Consider the following 23,121-nt stretch of genomic DNA (forward strand, 5'->3'; position numbering starts at 1 on the left):
GTGATGTCTCGTCAGCACACTTGATGTTGTGGGTGTGGGTTTTGCTTTATTCCAGCAAAGCATTTGGTTCATTCTTTCTCTCATCCTCCTGTCTAGAGAGATATGTAAATGGTGACACACTGAGCTCTTCATAACTCTTTGCCTGGGTTTTTCTTTGTAGTGTCACCCTCCACGGAGTTTAAATACATGCGATATTAAGAAGAAATAATCTCACTTGATGGTAAGCAATGGCTAGAATGAAAAGGACTAGCAAGTATTTTGTGAAATAGCAAATTATCAGATAGTGTCTACATTATCAGATGATGTCCACGTCCCCCATTTTGATTATTAGGCCCAAATAGATAACCTTCTCCCCTGTGATTCCAGAAAGATCCTAATGATATTATATATGAATTTAAAGCATTTTTCATTTAAGCAAGACTTCTCAACCCATTATTACTAATTCTTTGTTGCAGGGACTAATTCTTTGTTGCAGTATGACTGGATATTTAGTGACAACCTGGTCTCTACCCACTAGATGCCAGTAGCATGCTCCTCCAGTGTGACAACAAAAATATGTCCAATCATGGCCAGATGTCCCCTGGAGAGCAGTTTCACCCTCAGTTTTAGGAACCACTGGTTTACAGTGATCTTCAATCCCGGAGTATAGTGACAGTTTCTTTGCAAAGGGCAAAAATTACTAGAGGATGTTAAGAACTAGAACCCCCACGTGGCTGATGTGGAAACGCAGGCACAGCAGTTTGCACACACCTCATCTGTAATAAAAGGCGAACCAGAGAGTTAAACTTCCTGCAGGGCTTGGATCAGTCTGCCTAATTGACTCTGATCAGACGAACACCAGGAAGGGGGAGGCACAAAACAGCTAATTAAATTTCACTTTGACTAGTCCAGTTTGTCTGCTAGCTCGCAATATATTAGAGCATGTTTCCCAGGAGTTTTCTATTTTTCAGGTTTCTAACATAAAACATATACTAACTATAAAAAGGAATTTTAGAAATGGTTGCAATAGAAATCAGTGATTATTCAAGTCCATTAAAATTGAAAATGTAGGAGTTTTATTTTCTTCCTCCCAATCTCTGCCTTTGAAATTATTATTTGTTATATTTTTTATTACATAGCTAACATATGTTCGTTATAGGGAAAGAAAACAAACAAACAGGTATAAACCGAAGGGGGGAAATCATCCCAAATCCCATTACCTAGATATAACTATTATTAACATTTTGATGTATACTTTCCAAAGATATGATTACATGGCAACCACTCCCTTTTTCATAAAGTCCACTTTTAATAACCCTTTAATATTTACTTTAAATCCAGTGCTACATCTTGGTAGTGTTATCTTGGTCTTTTTATAGGATACATTTCTTCTGTAGACTCAGATGTCTGATTTATGGTTATTGTTACAATATCCTACTGAGGTAGAAGGAACAAGTATTATTATCTCTTATTTATGGAGTATTAAAAGGTAAAGAGGGTTTAAGTGGGTTATTTAATGCCATAGAGTTTATCAGGGGAAAAGGTTTGAATAAGATACCAGGTTTTCTGCTTGCTAATTCAATGTGCTTCCCATTAGTCTATTTTAATTATTTTAAATATAGACTTATATAAAAACTTTCTTTACCAAAACTTTATGTACTTTAGAGATAACTTTTTAACTTATAATAATCCCTAAAAACCTTATGGGAAGTTGTTAAAGATGAAGGGAGACAATAGAGGAAAAGCATAAGCAAAATGAAAGAGATAAATCAGAACCAGTGCTTGCAAACTTTGCCCTCCCTTTCCTTAAATTGAAGTGCTATTTAAATTTGCTGAGCTCTGTGGCTGCTAGACAATTAATGTGTGCATCACGATTCTTTGAGCTAGAGCAAAGAGGTGTATAACTTAAAGACCTACAAGATGCAGACAAGTATTGTAAATCAATGAAATGGATTGTGTGTGTGTATGTGTGTGTGTGTGTGTGTGTGTGTGTGTGTGTGTGTTAGGGAGTAGTGGAGACTGGAGTAAACCATAGCAGGCATGCTCCATCTAAATGGAGCAGCCACTCTTCAGCTCCAGTGGGAAAATGGGCCCACTGGTGTCTTCTGATTTTTTTACCGAAAAACCTGTAATTGGATTTTTATGTAAAATATTTGAATTAAAAAAAGAAAAAAAACCCAGTGGAGGCCACACATACCGGGGGAGCCAAAAAAAATGTATACAAGTGGCCACTTTGGTCAATGTTGCTCAAGCAGTAGTTTGTCATAATCAGAAGTGTCTGGACACTGATGGTACCCACTTTGAGCACCTCTTGTAATTGCAGAAGTCAAACGTGACTTGTGTTCATCTTTTGTTATCAGTATATATTGAGTATTACGATTTTGATACAGATTTCCTTTCTTACAATGTGTATACATTTTTTTGGCACCCTCTGTGTATTAGCAAGTAACGTGTGCCTTGCAGGCCTCAATCTACTCTTTGCATATTTGATTTTTGACTTCCAACTATTTTTAGATTTAGAGTTCCACTAAGAATAAAAATTGATCTGTTGGGTGAAAATTTTTCTTTCACTTGCAAATACTCCTCAAGAAGGACCTCCTCAATGGTGGCTGATTCCTTCCTCTTCAAAAAATGCGCCCCAACTTTGTTTCCGTACAAGGCATCTCCTCTCCTGAGGGTGGCTGTCTACCCACTCTCCACATCGTGGGTTTCATGTAGGTGCGTCCTCTCCCAGGACAAGGGCTCATGACATTGGCTAGGGGGCAAGCAGCAGGTGTCTAGTCAGTCATTCTGAGAGTTCTCATTCAGGTCTAAGAAAATCGCCTCACCCGGCCTACTCTTGGTGTGGTTGTTCTTCCCTGACAATCTCCCTGGTCCGTAACCTCTCTAATTATAGATGATGTGTCCTTGCAGGAATCAGAAGGTGATTTTCTATTCACAACCATGAACAGTTGTTTTTCCTTAAAAACATACTTATGTTTTTAAGGATCTATTGTTTCCTTCAAATATAATAAACCCTTTTCTTTAGAATGGAAGGGGGTAGTCATTTCTGTCAGATCGTGTTCAGATTAAAGGCATTCCAACATTTTCTGTTCTGGACCACTTTTAAGTTTTCTGTCATGAGAAAAACATTTATGTCATGAGGAACGGAATTCTGCAAGTTCAGGAGGCCAGTCGCACAGTGATTTATTTTCCATTCGTTTCCTCCCATGCTCTCTACAGCACATGTTAAAATGTTACAAACCCAACCCCAGGTTAGACGTAAAAATGTGAGAGGGCATTGTGCTACGTAAATAATAAACACACAGATGTGATGCTAAATGGGTGCAAAATTCTTCAAAGTACTTTGGGAAAAACAGGAACATAAGAAAGTTCTGATTTTCAACACGGAATTACGTTATTAAGAAGTTGGCCACAGGAGGGCAGCATTGCCTACATAAATCACAGAATGGCGACTAAATTTGAACCTCACAGATGAGGTTCTTCCACCATTTGGTTTCAAACACAGGAAATAATAGAAGCAGCATTATTTATGCTTGAACATTCTCATTTTTTTTCAATGAAGCATCTTCATCTCTTGGTCTAGGTAGCCATCAGGACGAGGCTGTTATCGTCTAACAATGGCACATACGTATCTTTTTTCCTTGTAGCTCTTTCTTTCTTCCTTTCTCTTTTCTTTCCCAGCATGTCTCCTTCACATTCTACTCTCAGTTTCTGTAGTTTGATGGTTTATTTTTAAAAAGTCACCCTGCGCTTTTATAATCCTGATCACGTTAGTTAAACCCGGGGAGCCTCAGTTTCTTTATCGGTAAAACTCCTAGGCAAGTTAATGCAGTGGATGAAATGTGACCTCAGCTATGGACAGCTGTTGTTTCTGCCACTTAGAGACTCGCTTTTCGTTGGTGAACTGAAGGTAATAACAGCGTGGATTTATAAAATAGAAAATGCCCAATAGACGTTGAAGGAGATGTGGAGTTTTTTTTGTTTTTTTTTGTTTTTTTTTTTAATTGGGTGAGTGGCTAACGTTTAAAAATCTGGAGCAATCCCATCAAATTTCTCATTGATCCAATTTCATTCATGCGTGTTACTTGCCTGGCGTCTGTGGGCGCTGGGGTTGATGTCCCTCCCTGAATCCTTCCATCTCCCACCATCTACTCATTATCTTCAGATGACGATTAAAAACTGCACCATGGCCAGCAAGAACAACAGAAGGAAGGACAACTTTGTATTTCCCCCCCAGGTTGCAGAAGATAATTTGCTTAGTCTTAACAACTCTGCAGATTCTTTTATCTGAGCAATCCAAAGCCCTTAGCGCTGCAATTTAATTTAATTTGTTCCTTTTGTCAGTTTTCATTTGAGGTTTGAAGCCTTTGAGAGAGGAGGAAAGGGCATTTCCTGTGGGAAATTTGGTTTCATTCATTCTTAGGCAGCAGGTTGTGGGGTCAGGTTGTCAAACTGGGGAGGACATCTGAGGCCTGATCATAGAACAAAAAAGTCACTAGGGGACAGACTTAGGGCAGTTATGCTGTGACACCCTTTCTCCTTTTTCCCTCTTTACTTTTCTTAGCTCTCCCACCTCTACATGTTAGGGCTTTCTTATTTTTAGTGTTAATCTTGGGGGAAAAAGAATTTGTGATTTATAAAACAAGATTGAAAAGGTTATTTCCTCAAAGCAGAAAGCCCCCAGGAACCCAGAGCCTCTCACTGGCTTCTAGAACTGGGCTAAGTTACCAAAGGAAATCACCACTCATTTATCTGACCCTTTGCAGTTAAATATTCAGAGACGAATGTGCTTATTGGAACTGCTCTCGGGGTGGCAGCAGACACTCAGAATGGTGTTTCAATCTAACGTATTGCATTTCAGCTCATTGAAAAACATAGCACACCGAAGGGCTGCTTTGAGAACACTTTTCAGACTATAAATCGGGGCTGGAGGAGATGCTTAATTCAATCAGGCCTGAGGTTACATGAAGGAAAAGCAAGCCTTTCCCTCCCAGAGTTGACCTGGTTCAAATAATGTGGCAGCTAGAGAACTTGGAACCGTGTTAGTAGGACTAATGCAAATAAACCAGAATCAGGTACTTCCCTGCCAGCCTAGCAATCGAGAGATCGGATGTGGAGACAGACAAGGGCTCTGACCTTCCAACTTCATTCTGTGTGTGAGGAACACACATACAAAGATGGCCCGAGAGGCTGCATTGCTGTGTTTCAGATTATAGTGCAAAGGACAGACTCTCTTAAAAGAACTTATTTCTACAGAATCCTGTTGTTTGCCGGCAGGGACTCGGGAACCCTTGAGTCGGTCCTCTATTGGGACTCCGTGTTTCCAAGGGTAAATCATTAACTAAAACCCACCAGGTCATGAGTAGGGAAACCTTGTCAGTATTTGGGATCCTCGGCCGTGGAGTACGCAACAAAGAAAGCATGTCTATGCAGAAGGTGAAGTGAGCAACCATTAGGAAGTCCAGGGTACCGAGTAGGTCACCAACCCAGCATGCCACACACTGGAAGGCCCCCACAACTCAGCCGGTCCCTCCTTTCTCACTGAACTCTCTCTGAGTTTCATGGACTTATGTCATCACAGTTCATGCAACACCTGTCAGTAGCCTCCTCTCTCCACGCCTCCCCAAATTGAAAGCTAGGATCCCATGACTGAAAGAAAACAACCAGGATATAAACATGAAATCACACCATTTGGTTTTAGCCAGAAGACAAGAAGGCTGAAGAAATAACTTTAATTCAGTCAAGCCAATCAACGTGGGGTGCTGGAGCCCTGGTCATCATGGAGTGGCCCCATCTAGAGCACATGGGTTATGGTGATGAATGTCATGCAGGGGAGGAAAACGTTTTTCTGGACCCTCTTAGGGTCGTTAGCTGGGTCAGAAATTTAAACGGATAAGGACTGATTCACAGGAGGAAAGCACACACGTTTACTTAATATAAGTTTTAGGTGACATGGGAGCCTTCATAAGGAAATGAAGACCCGAAGAAATGGTTAACGCTGAGTATTTTTACGCTAGGTTTGATGAAGAGTGGAGATTCATGGGGAAATGATAGGACAAAGGGATCTGAGCTCAGGGTAGTAAGCTGGGGGAAACTTAGCAAGGCCTGTTGGTTCAGATTCTTTTTGAAGTCCCTCCCATTTGGGAGACAAGATGTTCGTTTCCTGCAGGTGAAACGAATGCTCTTATGACCTGCTTCAGGACAAGAGTGGAAGGCAGGCAGGTCAGAGAGACCTCCCTGCACCTGCTGTTTCTCAGACTCCTTCTGCGTAAAATAGTCAACACACCAGGGTGCCATGTTTTGGGTTCACATGTCCCGAATCCCATCAGTCATGATGTGAACAAAGGAGTCAGTGCCTTGGAATCATTATCTGCTCTCTCACATCTATAGTCATATATTGATTACACTTGTTTTTCATTCATAATTTTCCATGACTCATATTTTCCCATGATACATCCTATCAACCCCGTTAGCCCCTTTGGATCTATTTGTTAGCTGGATCAATTCTTGTTAGGACTTTAGGTTAAGTTAATAGTTGGGGGAGGAAGGAAGGAGAGTTTTGGGGGGAGGCATTTATTCACCTCTCCTGCATCTGAGTAGAGAGACACAAACCATTCTCCTCCCCCGCCCTCCACCGCCTTTTACATCTTATCCCTTCTTCTCTCGAACTTTCTTATCCTCCTCTGGGTTTTCTTTCCCTTACAAATTACAAAGAGGATCTGAATGACATTGTCAGGGTTTATGACAGAGGTCGTGTGTGCCTCCCTCCTAAGCAGCTGCCCTTTGTCCCCACGCCCTCTCTAATGAACAGCAAAGAAACGAATAGATGAAGGATCAGAAGTGGAGAAGTAAGAACAGCAAAGTAAAAAAGTGTATGGAAGGCCTGCAGAGCATAGGAGCTGAGGCAGGGAGTCAAGATCCAGTGCTGAGATGACAAGATGTGTGACTTGGGCTGTCACTCACCTATCTGGGCCTCAGCTCAGAAGTCAGGGAGGCCAGACTGGACGAGCTCTAAGGCTGGCTCTGGGGTGCCGTGAGGTCATGAACTAAGAAGCAGCAGCTTGCAATGTGAAAACCCTATAGCACACTTTAAAAGTTAGTTTATTCAAAAGGAAACCATTCTGCGATCTGTATATTTATACCCCCTTACCACTGCTGTTATATACGAATGACATATTAGAACCTATCAAAAAAAAGAAAAGAAAATCACAAAAGGCAGAATGATGAAGTCGGCGATGAGACTCCCACGCTCATTCTGATAAGTAAGCAATTTGTTTATTCCCTCTGTACTTGGCGTTGCCACTACCTCTGCACTGGAGAAACCAGTAAATATGTTTAATGGGACAAGAAAATCAAAGCATTCTCTGCATTGTACACTATTGTTAGTACAGGTCTCCTGTCCTTTTTTTATTATTAGCCATAACCCTTTGGGCCTGATCTCATATAAGAGCCCTGTGCAATCCCCAGACGGGTGAGAGGCCAGCTGGAGCCATCACCATGTGCAAGGCCATCTGCTAGTAATTCTCGTGACAATGGTCAGGGCCCTTCTGATACGGTGTACGGAGCTGACTGGTGATGCGATTCAAGAATATTGGTTTTTATTCTGGTGTTACCATATATATATATGTTCGGCTAATAATCCAGAGGGGTGCAAAACCACTTTGGGCCCACAGTCATTTTCCACCCAGCTACTGCCATTTGCCTTGTTTATCTTGATCCACACAATAGCAAGTTTATTCTTTTCTTTCCAGTGCATTAAGTAAAGGAAACACACACACACACACACACACACACAGACACACAGAGCCATCTGACTATCCTATGAAAAACCTAATAAAAATCATAGCAAAGAGAGGCAGGGTTCTTTCAATTTGGTTTAGACCTGAGCGATGTGAATCACCCTGTCTCAAGGCAGCCCATGTCTTGGAGGGGTTCTATGAAACCCCTGTTCAGCAAAAGCAGAAGTCAAGCTGACAAGGTTCACTCAGGGACTCCTTCTACCTGGCACTGAGAGAGTTAACCTTAAAAAAAATAATTGAGAAGCAATCCTGGCTCGTGTTACCCATTAGCTGGGTGTATTGACCAAACTCATAGTCAGATAATGCAAACAATAACAAAGTTATTGATTGAGGAGATGTCAGGCAAATAGGTACTTATCACGATGCTGCTGATAAGTTCGGGGTCTCCCTCCTGTGGCAGCGACAGAGGCCTATTGATTCTGCAGTTGGTCATCTGCGGCTTCCAGCCGACGTGGGATCTGCAGGCTGATTCCATATGCGGGAGCTGGACGTTTCTAGCATAGCAGGGGAATACTGCAGTCACCTAGAGGGAAGCCACCAAACTCTGGCTGTGGGCAAAGGAAAGGTTGACTCCACATTAGAAACAGGAGGCTGTGAGCAATGCCTGGCAGTGCCACTAGGGTCACAGAGCGCTTTGGGGCTGTCTTTCCCCAGGACTGGAGGATACACACCAGAGCAGGTCCTTAAGCAGCTGGCATTAGTGCTGATCTCTGAGCTGACCAGTAGGGGTGCGGAAGACGGATGAGACCCACAGACCCTCCCCACTGAAAACCAAATGTATCACCTCCACAGCACATCTGCTCCCCAACCTGGGCTTTCCAGTTGGCAGGGAAATCTGGCCAGACATATTATTATTGCTTCTCCCAGCATGTGATCAGCCTGAGGCATTCATGGTTGATTGTCTAAATTTTAGATGTGAACCAGCAAAACGCCATCTCTCCTAGCACTTTTAGTATTAGCCGATTACATGGCCGTGGAGGAGATGTAATAATACTCATTATTTTCTGGATGGCCTTGCCAGAAAAGGATGTTTGATGTCTGCCAAGCAGAGCTGGTGATTGTTTTGACACTTGACTGTGTGAGGGAGAGAAGGAAGCTAACATGGGGGAGTGGTGTAGAGGACGAGAGGAGTAGGGGATTATTTATTTATTATGGATAATTCTGTAGATGATTTGCTGGCCTCCTATGTGAGGGAACAAAACACTTTGTGTTCATTGTTATCCGTTCTTCATACAGAACAACACCGAAGGGTATGGGACATTTACACAATGGTTATGCTCTAGGAAGGAAGAGGAATTCCGTTCATTCATTCATTCATTCCATCGTTCATTCAACAGGTAACTACTGAGGGTCTCCCATGTACAGAGGCAGGTAGAGCAGTTGGGCAAGGAAGCCAGTCCCTGCTCCCATGTTGGTATCCATGCGATGAAGCGTCGGGTGGGGTGGAGACAGGGAGTACGCAAGCACGTTTACTTACTCGTTGCCCTGTTTTTGGAGACTTTAGTTGTTTCCGATTTCCCTGCTCCTTTAAACAAACAGTGGGCCTCTTTGGGAGGCCTGGCATTACTCTGTGGGAAAACCATTGTTGGTTTTAAAGGCACCACTTTCTGAATCGGGATGTCCGACATTACAGATGTTGTTTTGGAGACTTCTCTCTTAGAGTTATTATTCAAAGCTTATTTTTAATACCCTCAGCCCTTTGAGGGTGAATCTCATTTGACTTTTAGAAATAGTCAAACGTCATCTGGCCTTACATCTGGTGAACATGATGAGGATGAATCATCACCATCTTTTGTTGTTGTTGAAAATGTGTGACTATAAAGTAATGCGACTGATTTTGGGGAGGGGGAAGGCTCCTTAAAGCACTCTAACAGCAACACAAAGGAGGGCTTCTAAAGCGTTTGACACAATGGTCGTATCTTTGTTACAGGGAAGCAGGACAGGGGAGGGAGCGTGGGCTGTGGCGTCAGAGTTCTCCGTCTTCCCTCCACGCTTGCACTTCCTCCCTGTATAACGTGAAGCCAGGCCTTGGCCTTCTCTAAGCCTCAAGTTGATCATTTACAAAACGAAGCTAATTTTCCACCACACAGAATTATTATGAGGATTAAATAACATAAAATAACTAACAGTAAAGCATCTGGTACAGTGGCTGACATATGGCAGAAGTTATTATCAATAACACATGAAGCACTTCCCACAAGGAATAAATTGAAGGGAATGACTAACTTCCCACCTGTTTATTAAAGATGTCAATTCCACGCTTAGGATAATTGGATACTGCCCTGGGTATTATCTATTTGCTGCCCCAGATCCACTCTCCATCCTTCTCCAATCTGCTCTGTGTCCTGTGTGGACTGTATTGGGCAGACCCTGGTTTCCTGGCTTCTGGATGGATTCAGGAAAGGGTGGCACTGACAGGTCATCCAAAGGTGGGAGAAGCCAGTGGTTGGGGTATTTGTTCTCTCATCTTGCTTTCCTAGAGGATGGAGCCCTCTCCTGGAGGCCACAGCTCTCAGGCCCCAGCTCTTCTCCAACAGCTTCCATTCCCCTGCTTATCCCCCTGTCACCTAGTGCTGGTGACAGCTCTGCTGTTGCTAACCTCAGGGCTCTTCATCATCCTTGTTGGTTTCTTCTAGCCCTACCCACACCCACAAATAAACTCTTCATTAAAGTCTCCTCTATTGCCCTAGCTGGATCCAGTCATCACAGTCTTCTAGTGTTGATCTATTGCCCTCAGGTTGAGATAACAGTGATTTGATTGTGTTGATTGCATCTGGAAGGAGAATAGGATCTTATAAATTTTGAGCTAGGCACAAAGCAGAATTTAACACACTGAGAGCAGGCTTCAGAAGTGCATGTGCTTCACACTCAGAGTTTGCTTCCGAGGCAAACTGTCGTATTTTGCTTGTGCCTTCATCCTCCTGTAACGTTACACATGCCTTCATGTTAAGTGCTTGCATTGTCAGAGGAGCACTCAGAATAAGTAATGCTATTCAGTGAGTCACAAATGGAATCCATGTCATCCAGTGTCATGAAATGGATCTATAACTGGCTTTTTGTTCCTCAATTTGAGATGATCTAATTCAATTTCTATGATTTATGGCTTCAGAGAAGACACTTTCTGTCCCCCTCCTGAACTTTCATTCCGTTTCTCTTTTACTCCCAAATTTCCTGGGATCTGAAGGAAATTCATTTCTGCAGGCAAGCTTGAGCTTACGGCCTCCATCTAGAGCTAATTACCATCACTTTGTTTTACTGTTGCTGCTAACACCAGGGATATGAAGTATCACCAAAACCAATCTGCATCTTTGGTATTAAGAAGATATTTCTTTTGTAGGAAAACCAAGTGATATTTTTAGATGTTGGCTGTGCAAACCAAGAGGATGGTGTGACAGTAATGGACTGGTCTGAGTGCCAATACGAACTGCTAGTTTAAAGATGGGTATAGTGCTCAAGTAGCTACTCTAGCGGACATTGCCCAGCCTACGTCCCTCCACCAGGCTGGCACCACCCCAGCTTCTGGGAGTGTTGGCTGCTAATATCACTTAGCTTCCCTTTCTCCAAAGAATTGTCCTGGGCCAACAGGAAGTTACTGTGCTCTCCACCCAACCTGAATCAGTGATTGACATGACAGCTATAAAAGGCAAAGTTCCTTGCCTAAAGGGGTACAGCTCTGCAGGGCCTCCCTTCATCCACTCTTTGTCCCCACTTTCTTCCCTAGCCTGCTGCCCTTCCCTCCTAACAGCTCCTTCTCTCCAGGACGTCCCTAGTAAATCATGTCTCAGTCTCAGGATTCCTGTCTCAGGCTTTGCGTCAGGGACCCTGACCCTTCTGCGGATCTTATTGTTGAAGAAATGTGAACTGGGAGAGGTGGAGAGAGAAAGGTACTCTTCCTCTTATATGCATGCAGTTGATTTGGCAGTGGCTGCTTCTCAGGATGTTCTCAGAATAATACATGCTGTTTTGATTACTCCATTTGAGACCTCTGTGGACATAAACAGTTGTTTAAGTTTTGACTTTCACCGGTTGTGAGAAGACTACATATTCGGACTCTAAACCGCCTCAGGATAGCTTGTATCACCAAAATTCTCTAGTCGTAGAGACCATTCGCTGTTTGTTCTGCTAGAGTGTTTGCCAGATCGTTCCTCCTTGAGGCTTCCATTGTCACTGTAGGTCTGTGGTATATTTCATGACTTGGGAACATGGTCTTATACTATCTGGGAACCTCTTGTCATTCCTTTGTGGGGAATGTCCTCTCTCTTCCTCTTTGCCAAATCAAATCACTCATCACACAGAAACCACACTCCTAAAACATTCTCCGAGGGACCCTGTCCCTCTCTGGCCCTCTCCAGTCACTCTGCCTCCTTCTGACAACCAGTCATTATAATTCCTCAGAGTTATGCTCAATCAAACTAAGTATGTGGTATAACATACATAAAGGGCATACACTTCAAGTGTGCAGTTTGAGGAATTTTTACATATGTGTTTTCCTAGGAAACCACCACCTGGACCAAGATCTAGCACATTCCAGCACCCCATGGTCCTTCTCAATCCACTGCCATCCGCCCACCAGTAAGAGGTAACTGTTGTTCTGACTTCTAATAACAGACTCGTTGTGCACGTTCTTGAACTTCATATAAATAGAGTCATACAGTATGTATTCCTTTGTATCTGGCCTTTTTCACTCATTGTTACATCTGTGAGTTTCATACACATTGTTCTTTTGTTGATAGCGCTTCTTGTTATATCTTTTTATGTCTTATTATTCTGTATGTTTTTGCCCTGTCTTCCCTTTTTCCTTGCATACCTCTTAAAGTACAGTCTATCTTTTATATATGACACATGTTAGCATATTGTGGACATTTAAAACTGTTACATGAGTACATGCTGACTAGGTTCCAGTTCATATTGCTACTTAGTGAGAGCAAGCTTTGTCCTCTCTCCCTGGTCGCATTGCATGTGTAGTTGAAATAGTTGTGTCTGGGGCTGAAGCGTGCTTTACTGTAATAATAATAATAACAACAGTAATAAATATTTATAGGACCTTTATCCAAGGGATTCAGAATGACTTGCAGTTTCTAGTGCAGTTTTTCATTTTCTTTTAGAGCTCAGCAGGAAAGTCATTAAGGTCCTTTTGCAGATGGGTGAGCTCAGATGCTCTAAGGTTAAGCCACTGACCCCAAGTCCTAGAGAACATTAGTGGCAAAACCAAAGGTATAATCTAGTTTTACCTCACTCTCAGGTTCAATCCCAAGCTTCTCTCATCCCTGGAAGTCCTTTACAACTATTACCACGGAAGGTGAGGCATTAGTTCAACCACAAATATAAGGAGAGACTTGAAGTTTTGGAACAATATTGTTACATGAGTTCTTGTTACGCTGTTGTTTCAGTCTATGTGTGTGAGGCTTGAGGGCTTAGCTTTAAATTTATTTTGTCCTTTACCTTTTGTGATACATTTTATAGATGTTACTTTTAAATAAATCAGATGTAGGAAGTTATACATTTACAGATATGATAAGGGAAGGTGTTGATCGGTGCCTTTCCTCAATAAAAGTACATGATCTCATTTTCTGGGGAGTTCAATACACTGGGGACCACAATTCAAAAGAGACCACAGTGATGACCACCTTCTTATCATATCTTTTTTTTTTTTTACTTTTTTGGCCATAGCTCTCTTTTTCTGTTTCCTGTGGGATCACATTTCCTTTTTACAGTAGAGATGAATGGGAAACAGGATACATAAACTGAGGGAAACTTAGCAAGTCCTGTTCATTGAGATTTCTACCAACACCCTTTTATCTTCAGAGATAAGGGCGCTTCTTTCCTCTGGATATAAGGAGGGCACCTCTCAATCAAAGGTCTTATGACCTGCTTTAGGGGAGAAGACAGACAGACAGTCCTTCCTGCACCTGCTGTCGCCCAAACTCCATAAACTGAAAATACAGGCGTACCTCATTTTATTGCACTTCATAGGTATTGTGTTTTTTTTAGAGATTTTACCAGCAGAAGAATTACAACTTGCTGAACTGTGGTACTCACTTTATGGCGGTGATCTGGAACCGAATCCACGATATCTCTGAGGTCTGCCTGTATTCAATATACCAAAGTGCCGTATTTTATTTGGGGTAGTGTGTTCTGATCCTCGTCATTTGGTATATCGAAATCTATTGATATCATCAGCATTTCACTTCTTTATAAATGGGCTGAAAAGGGCATTTCTCCTGATTTTTAGCTTCTTGCCATTTTTCTTGCTGAACCCAAGTTCATGACTAGGATAATTGTCATTTTCTTAATTTCTAGGGTGATTTAACAGGAAGCTCTATGAACAACAGCATATATATATATATATATATATATATATATATATATATATATATATCTATCAATGGCAGTTGATTTCTCAATTTTGAAATCTGTTTAAGTGTTGTTGACCACAGACAAAAAGTCAGCCATGTATTCTTTCAGCAAAAAGGATTTATTTGTGAAAAAAGAAAGGATTACAATCTAGTACGTGCAGCCATGTTGAGCCACATACGAAACCCCCTGCAAACAAAGAAAAGGACATTTTTCTATGGAGGGTAAGAGGAAGTCGGGGAGGTGAGCGGGGCTGTTATAACCGCAGAGTTCTTCCTGTGGGGCTTTTGTGACTGACTGATTCCTGTCTTGGTTAGAGTCCGTCATTAAATTTGGCAGTGTTTTTGATTTCTCAAGCTTAAATCAAGAAGCTACTGAACTAATGAGTAAATAACTATTCTTGAAAAGCACACCAGTACTAAATATTAACAAACAATCTGATGATGGCACATATTAAAATTCAGGTAATCACGTTATTTTGCTGTTTTGAAAAAAAGCTCAAAATGTCACGCAGTCGCTCAGTCCAGGAAGGAAAGGGCTTTACAATCTACTTTGTTCATGAGATGCTGTAACAATAAACAGAACTGCAATTCTGGAAACATCTGTTAAACCAATTACATGGCTAATTTTCATGTTCTAGAATGGGTGGATTTGTAATTGGTGAAAAATATGATAACCAAGAGTAAACAGGACCTAGAGAAGAGAGCAGATGATGGACAGAAAGTGTCAGTAGGATCTCAATGGTGTCCGTGTTTTATTACAACCTGGAAATTGGACACTTTTACATGCGATGTATTTTCTTTTCACATAACAGTTCGCAAATAAACAGTAACAGTGGTTTTAGGTGATTAAAGCAATACAGAAGATTAGTTTTGTTATGGGTAATCACCTTTGCTTCTCCTTTATTGATGAAAAGAGCTTTTCTCAGCGGGTTGTGTTATCTATTTTAGATGTTGCCTGATCTTGTTTTTTAAATGTAAATCAGCTTTTTAATCTTTTTTATGTAAATTTGATAGCCCGAACCAGCAATTATTCTGCTTTGTTGCAGCTCCCTCTTTAGAACTGTCTCTGTTTTATGTTTAATTGTCCTAATTGTCCAAATTTGAATAAACCTGGAGAACAGCAATGGAGATCATTACTTGTTTTTAAATTTACAAAAAGGTTTAAGTACTCCTTCCTGAACTTCCCTTTAATTCTTTAGACTGTTAATTATGATGTGGGAGATTGGAAAACCTTGTTATTGTCCTCAGAGCGACTGCTCCAAATTATAGGTTTGTTTATTCTTGTTTTACTACTTTATATCAGACTTCTCCTTCTTATGAACATGATAAAAAGCTCATCAGAGACAATTTACATTCACTTTTTAATCAGTGCAGTATTTTACCAAAGGGGTATCTACATGAAGGGGTATATTATGTGCTCTTAGAGGCTGGAGCCAGTAACTCTAGTTCAGGAAGGGGATTTCACTCATTTAATTTATCCATCTATCATCCATCCATTATCCATCTATCCATTCTTCCTCCCACGCTATCTGCCCATCTATCCATCCATCTGGCCATCAATTTTTGGAAAGCTTGAACTGGATGACATATCAATTCAATAAGATTATGTTCTTATTTAATAATTTTTAGAAAATGAGTAGATTAGATTCTAGGTCAAAATTGTCTGATTAGATTCTGGGTCAAATCTGACTGAATTTTAAAGTTGATTTAGTGCATAATTTAATTGGAGAAAACAAACAACAGAAGAAAACCAAGGGGGGTCTTACCTCTTTATTGAGGTTCTTTGCAGCTTGGGGTTTTATGTTTTGGTTCAGATCTAGGCCTTGGTCAGGAGACAGGGCACTTGACTTAGTAGTTGAGCCTGAGGTTCATCTATGTTGATATATCTATGTTCCATACAACGTCTCTAGCCACCATACTTCTTTTTTGTCACCATGCTAAAGAGAAGCCGTCCTCACAGTTCACTCAGCATCTAGAGACACTTGGAATGAACAGCGAGGTATATTAATTTATGGTCAATCTGACATGCTGGTTGGGTGGGCTCAGATATCAGTGAGAGAAATCCTTCAAATAGTACAGGCAGTCATATAGAGATACATAGATAACTACTTTGATTGGTGTTTGTGCTAAGTTCTGTTCAGGATTGCCTAAGGAGACAGAGCCATAGGCTGACTTGGAGAAGTCACTGAAACCCTCTAAGGTTAATTTTCTCCTCTATGAGGCCGGGGTAGAAGTAATTCTCAGAGGTGCAATATAAGGAGAACAGACAAGCGTCAGTGTTTTAAAGAAGCCCCATTATCATACACAAGGTCAGATCAAATGAAAATGAAATGTTCTCTTGTAGCATCTCTGAGGTTCAGCAAGTGAATTCTAGTCGTGCTTTGTATTCACAGACAGGAAATATCTATTCAGAAGGAATGAATAATAGATAACTACTTTCTTTGCTTTGCACCTAGTTATAATTCTACAACTAACATAATATTAAATGAGTTCCCTTCCTCCCAGTGATGTTTCATATTCGTTACATACTATAACCTCAAAACTCAACAGCATGAAAAATCAAACAGTTGGGAAAATGTATCTTTAATTTTCCCACCAATTTACCACCCCCTGCCCTCTTGCTCCAGATTATCTGCCCAGTTATTAGGCAAATGGTATATTCTAAATCCCTCTACTCTCATAAAGATGATGGACCCCAGCCAATCTTAGCTCCAGCTTTTTAGGTCCAATTTTTATTCGCTTAGTTTTAAAACCAAGGCTCACTTTCACAGTGGTATGTTAAATACCTCATTTGCTGAATCATACCTCAAATAAATTTAACAAAATGGTTTTCGAAACTGCATAGTGTTCATTTTTAGTGTTACATAGTTCATGAATAGTAATTTATGTTTAGTAAGAAATAGTAATACAAACTTAGCCTGGTTTATAAAAATTGTAGACTGTATTGTTATAGATAGTATATTAATAGCAAAAAGAAAGGGAGTCATGATCAAAGAATGATATTACTTGGGGAAGAAATCATAGACATAATTTTACTGACTGTTCATTGAAGAACTGAGAGCCCAACATTTCTGAGAGATGAAGTGACTTGTTCAAGGTCACACAGCTGGTTAGCTCCAGATTTGGCCCTAAACCTCACAGTTTTTGGCGTCGGGTCCAGCACACTTTCCTTCACAACGTGCAGCCTCTTAGTTTGTTGGTTTTGGGTCAGAAATATAATTAACACAGGGCACAAAGCCTAGATTATGAAAAACTTGGAGGGGAATCTAATGAAAATCAAGCTTTTATGAAAGTCCTAGGCAGTTGACCTGTCCTGTGATATATTCATACTGTCCAGCTGCTGTTGGAGTTTTGGCGAGTGGCACTTCTTTCTTTCCTCGTTGACTGCCTGGTTTTTTTCTAAACTGGTGATTTAAGAATCTACAGAGAGTGCACAGATTGTAGCAGAGTGATAAAAGTAATGTGGCAATGAATGAATGAATAAACAAATAAATAAGTAAATAACCATTTTAAAAAAGTACAGAAAAAGTTAAAAATTAAAAAGTACAAAAGAAAGTAATACGGTAATAAAACAAGTACAATTCTAAGAATTTTGATGTGAGGTGTTGAAGCAGTGGACGGGGCGCTCCCATTCCAAAAGTGTAGCTGTGATAAATAAGAAAAAGTCCTATTTGGTGTTAAAGGGAAACAGGCTAAGCCACCCCCAAATATGCTACTTTGGCACGTGGATTATTTTGAGCTGAAGGCAATGAAGACCAGCAGACTCAGGAAAAACTTTTACCCCTCCCTGAACTGTCTAAAAGAATTTAGACAGGGGGCCATGCCCAGAATGAGATCTGTTGCCAGAGATAACTTTTTTTATCTGAAAGACTTACCTCTCTGTCAGGGCAAACATCTGATTACCAAACATCTGCTCTTGTTACCTTCCTGTGAATTGCCCTACCCTCCTTTGGAGCTCCAGGCCCCTATTCCATTCCTTAGCTCAGGATGGCGTAGAATTGCCTGACTGCCTTGGAATCTCATATCTTTGGTGCGCCCATTCATACAAAATTAAATTTGTTTTTTTTTCCCCCTGCTAATCTGTATATGACAATTTAATTAGTAGACCAACCAAAGAACCTAGAAGGAAAGAGGGAACATTTTTCTGCCTCTACATTGTCAAATGATCCTATAAAAGTATGGTTGCTTGAAAAACAAGATGGTATGGATACAAAAGGGTTTAAGTCTCTGATGCAGACCCATTAGCCACATAGATGGCATGGGATGAAGCAGAGCTCTAAGGGATTATAAATGAACACCAAGCCCATACAGAATCCTATTTAAATATATAGACACAAGTATCACATTAGTATGCATACACATATGTCCATGGGTTTGGGTCCCATTCCACAGTGCGGAATTCTTTAGTTATATTTATAAATCTGTTGATAAGTAATATCCCCAGGAATTGTTTGAGATGCCAACTGGATCTCACTAACAATTACAGTCAATATGCTGAGAGAGGCAGGCTAGGTAAGTAGCACCTCTTACAGAATGGCTCATTCCTCCCTGGTTGGGATATCTACTACTCCTCTCTTTATTCCTACCTACTAGAAATCAGTGTCTTCTCACAAGGTCTTGGGCTTCTGATTCTTCTGTCTTGGCAGACACTCTTGGAACAGCCTTATGCTTATGTTATATCAATTAGCATCTGTATAAAAATTATTTTCCAATCTCTCTTCAATATCACCATATTGTAGGGAGAGGGAATATGGTGAGACTGCTGTATGGCTCTGGTAACACAGTCTCTCAGGGTATCACTTCATTTGAGCCACCATATTAGAGTGAGGACTTTGGATGTTTCAAGTACTCCTTGATATAATCATGCTTTTGGTTATTGACTCTTATTACCAATTCCAGCTGACATCAGAATGCCATCGTTTTAATTTATATTTGATTTATCCTAATATATATTTATAATTTACATTTATATATTAGTTTATACTTACATTTAATATATATAATATATATATATATATAATTTATATATATATATATATAAATTTCTATTGACTTAATTATTTGCATTCTCTATCCCGAGAAGTCCTTTCTTGAAATCAAGTTACCTGGGAGGTGAATTTTAATCAGAATGCTGATTGGTGAGCATGGAGTAAAAATTGCCTTGGGAGGATATTTTATGTAAGCTCTAGAAAAGCCTGATCAAATTTCCTTACTTTGTAACTGAATACACTGCTTGATGACCAGATAATGGAATCTCCAAATTTAGTAACCTTTTACTATTGAAAGTATGAGTTTCTTTTGGAATGGCAAAAGTGATGAGGAATAAAATTGATAAGTTATATGTGATAGGCAGAATGGCCCCCAAAATGTCCAAGCCCTGGTCCCTAGAACCTGTGAATATGTTTCCTTACATGGCAAAAAGACTTTGCAGCCGTGAGTCAGGTTATGGGCACAGATTATCCAGGTGGGCCCAATCTAATCACGTGAACCTATAGAAGCAATGAATTCTATTTTTTGTCTATATTTGTTTATATTTTCTACATCTCAACATTGAACATTTATTTCTTACATAATTAGGAAAAAATGTGAATTTAGATGAAAATAGAAAACAGGGAAATAGAAAATAACTCTCCAAACTATAGGACCTGAAAATAGAAGTGCCTGGTTGGACGTAGGCAGGGAGGAGACGGCAAACACTTTATCAACTCTATTTAGGCTGCAAGTGACAGAAACTGGCGTGGGTCATGGGTCATGTGCCAATCCTGGGCCAATTATAGTTTCCAGAAGAGTGGTGCACCAACTCTGAGTGGAAGAGCCCCCAAATCCACGTGGAGTGTGGCTGAGGCAGATACCCAAAGAAGGGGAGAGGCTGTTACCAGAAGGAGGAGTAGGAAATGCTTACCAGTCACAGCAGGCTTCTTTACTGAGTCTCCAGCCCTAATAGAAAAAGAGACATGGTTAAGGGGCATGGAGAGATAAAGAATGGTCGGGGGACTAAAGATTATGATGAGCTCGCTTAGCTCAATTTTAAACACATTCAAGTCTTGATGTCAGAAGTTTTCTCCTGTTTAGAGGCTCTAAAGGCAATTGGAAATGGGTTAATAGAGAGGTAATGAGATTTGCAAGTCATCTGCATTGACATCGTAACTTAAACCATTTTGTTAAGACTCTTTTTTTCTATGTCAAGGGACAAAAATGGACCTAAATTACTTCGAACCAAGCAACTGAAAAAGTCCCGGTAGAATCCAGAAGCTCACGTGTTAGATGCTCCAACAATGGTGCCAGGTATCTGTGTCGCTCCATCTTCTCAGTTCTGCTCTCCGTGCTGACTTTGTTCCCAGATTTGCCCTTCCCACAAGATGGCCAGAGGACTGTCAGAGATCTCAGCATTAACCCTGCCAGTTAACCGACACCACCAGAAAGAGAACACCACCTTTGCAACAGTCCCAGCAAAAGTCCTGGTGCTCTTTGGACTGTTTTTGGGGCACATCTTGAATCATTCTCTATGGCAAATGAGAAAAAAATACATGGATGGGCCAGCTCTGGATCGTATGCCCAGCCCTGGAGCCAAGAGGAGGGGCCAGCAAAAATGTGTCAACGAAAAGTGAGTGATGAGCATAAAAGGTGGGCCCAGAGAAAAGTCCTTCGTTCCTTCCTTTTCCTTTTGACTTCACCACAGTTTCCACCTAGCGTGTCGAGTGAGGCGGCCTGTACCTTCTGCTCGGCCCTCTAGGACCGCTCACTTAGTCACCCAAATCAGATTTATACATTCACCTCCGTGTCATGATAACACAGAAAGTGGTTCAGTGTCCTGGTTTGACATCTGTACAATTCTTCCCTGATGACAATCCTAATGCATTTGGTTTTTCTCCAAACGTATGCGAACCATATTATGCGCCTTTGATCAAAATTATGCAAAGAACCAGATGTTTACTTTTCATTGCATCTTAGAGACAACAGTTGGTATTTGAATGACCTACCTGGGGCTTCATTGTCCTTCTCCTTTGAATTCTATGTTGGGGTGTGTTCACATGCACAACGGTTGTTTTTTTTTTCTTCTCAGATTCTTTTCTTATTTTTTTTTTTTGACCATCAGCAAAAAATGTTTTAATAGTTTGATATTTTATGCAGAATTACATACATATGCTCATATTTTTATTTTTTTAAATTTATTGGGGTGACAATTGTTAGTAAAATTACATAGATTTCAGGTGTACAATTCTGTATTACATCATCTATAAATCCCATTGTATGTTCACCACGCAGAGTCAGTTCTCCTTCCATCACCATATAAGATTATTTTCTTAACATCATTTTTTCTGCTCTAACCTGACTCTCCCAACCTTTATAATCTAACTCACCCCCCCTCCAACCTGAGTTTGTACCCTCTCACTGTTTATGTGATTATGAATGTAAGCTTTCTAATAAAATAATAATAATAGCTACTCCTCATTTAGTGTTTGCTGCAGGCCTCCTTGGCATGGAACTAAGTCTTTTGCATTTATTATCTCATCTTTACATAGAGTTCTGTATTTTCTTTTCAGTTTTTGGTCTGCGTATTCAGTGTGGTCTGACTCTCCGTGCAGACTTCACGTTTTCTGAGCCCGTGGGGTATGACTTCTTCGTGCATTTGTCCTCTCCCGGCACCTTACACATGGTGTTTGGTGTAGTGCCAGGGCTTGGTGTCTGTTGCCAAATGACTGACAAAATATTAATAAAGCTGAAAGTATAAAGTATTACACTTCTTTCATTTACTGATTTTTTTGTAGCTAGCTGCATCCTAGGAAGACTTTGCTGGCCTGAGGACTTTAAAAACTGGTCTGCACCATAACTAGAAGTAATTGTTCTTGTGATTGAAACTAACAACTTTATAATGCCTGCAAGGCATAATGCCAAGACATGATTTGATTTCAGGTTAAATTTGCAGCTAAGTTGATTTTGCAAAATGTGCCCACATGTGCTCAGACAGTATGAATGCTCTGCCTACCTCCATTCACCCTAAAAATGCACTTGTTCACAGAGTTGGATAGCCTTCACTTGTTGGAATATTTGACTGTGAATTTAAGGCCGAGGCTTCCAGGACTAATTAGAAAAAAACTGTTGTTGATCAGCATCTGCCAAATGTAAAACACCATGTTCAGATGACCTTAGGACATCCATAGAAACAGCTGCAAATGGGACCATGATATGTATCAAGTCAAGAGAGACTCATACCTAATAACAGTGAGTTGTTTTATGCTGTTAAGTAATGAGCAGATCTGTCAGGAGAATGTTTAACACAAGCTAATATCAAACTTGGTGGAATATCTTACTCACTACAGGGTTCCTACCTGTGAAGTCGCTGGGGACGTACGTAGCTGCCTCCATGAAGTCTTCAGATTTGTCCATCAAATTAGACACCCAAGGGCAAAACCAACGGACAGGGGCATTATGGGACACTCCTGGAGGATTCAGAATCCATACTCCCATGAATAGGTCCCATTCCTAATTTTGTGCATGCTGATGCTAAAGCTCATGTAAGTTTTGTAAGAAAGCGAGGAATAAGGAAGAAAGCCAGGGGCTCAAGCCCTCTCCAGACTGTCAGCGGTAATACACCTAAATGCATGTTTAGTATGATTGAAGAGAAGGGGATAGCTTTGTTTTGTTTTCCAGTAGGAAAGACCCAGAATGTTATCTTGAGAGAAGAATTCACAGGTTTTGAGGAATTGGATGTCGTGACTGCACCACGGCAGGCTGCTGTCAGGGAAGTTATCTTTATGGGGTACAGTTCGAAATTTTACTAATGTTCTCCATGACACATCAATCTGAAAGTAACAATAGGATACATTAACAAAAAACCCAGCAAGTTCCTGTTTTGATCTCCTTCAGCAACTATAAGGAAAGCAACCATTTCATGTATTCTAGTTTATTTCACTCCTTTTTTGTTGCCCTCCCACCCCCTCACCATTCTCCACGAGAGGGCCCTCAGGTGGTCATGGATGTGG

The 23,121-nt window shown here is 40.7% G+C and overlaps 1 long non-coding RNA gene across 1 annotated transcript in view; it reads left to right on the forward strand.

Moving 5' to 3' along the window:
• The window catches only part of LOC117025698 (uncharacterized), a 71,384-nt gene extending 49,555 nt beyond the window's left edge, over window positions 1-21,829 (forward strand). Inside the window, exons 3-4 of the long non-coding RNA XR_004423647.1 lie at window positions 12,276-12,360; window positions 20,325-21,829. This is a non-coding gene — a long non-coding RNA (uncharacterized LOC117025698). The remainder of the gene's footprint in view (window positions 1-12,275; window positions 12,361-20,324) is intronic.
• The last annotated feature ends 1,292 nt before the right edge of the window (window positions 21,830-23,121 follow it).

Source organism: Rhinolophus ferrumequinum, chromosome 8 (genome assembly GCF_004115265.2).
Source record: "Rhinolophus ferrumequinum isolate MPI-CBG mRhiFer1 chromosome 8, mRhiFer1_v1.p, whole genome shotgun sequence".
In the NCBI taxonomy this organism is placed as follows: domain Eukaryota; kingdom Metazoa; phylum Chordata; class Mammalia; order Chiroptera; family Rhinolophidae; genus Rhinolophus; species Rhinolophus ferrumequinum.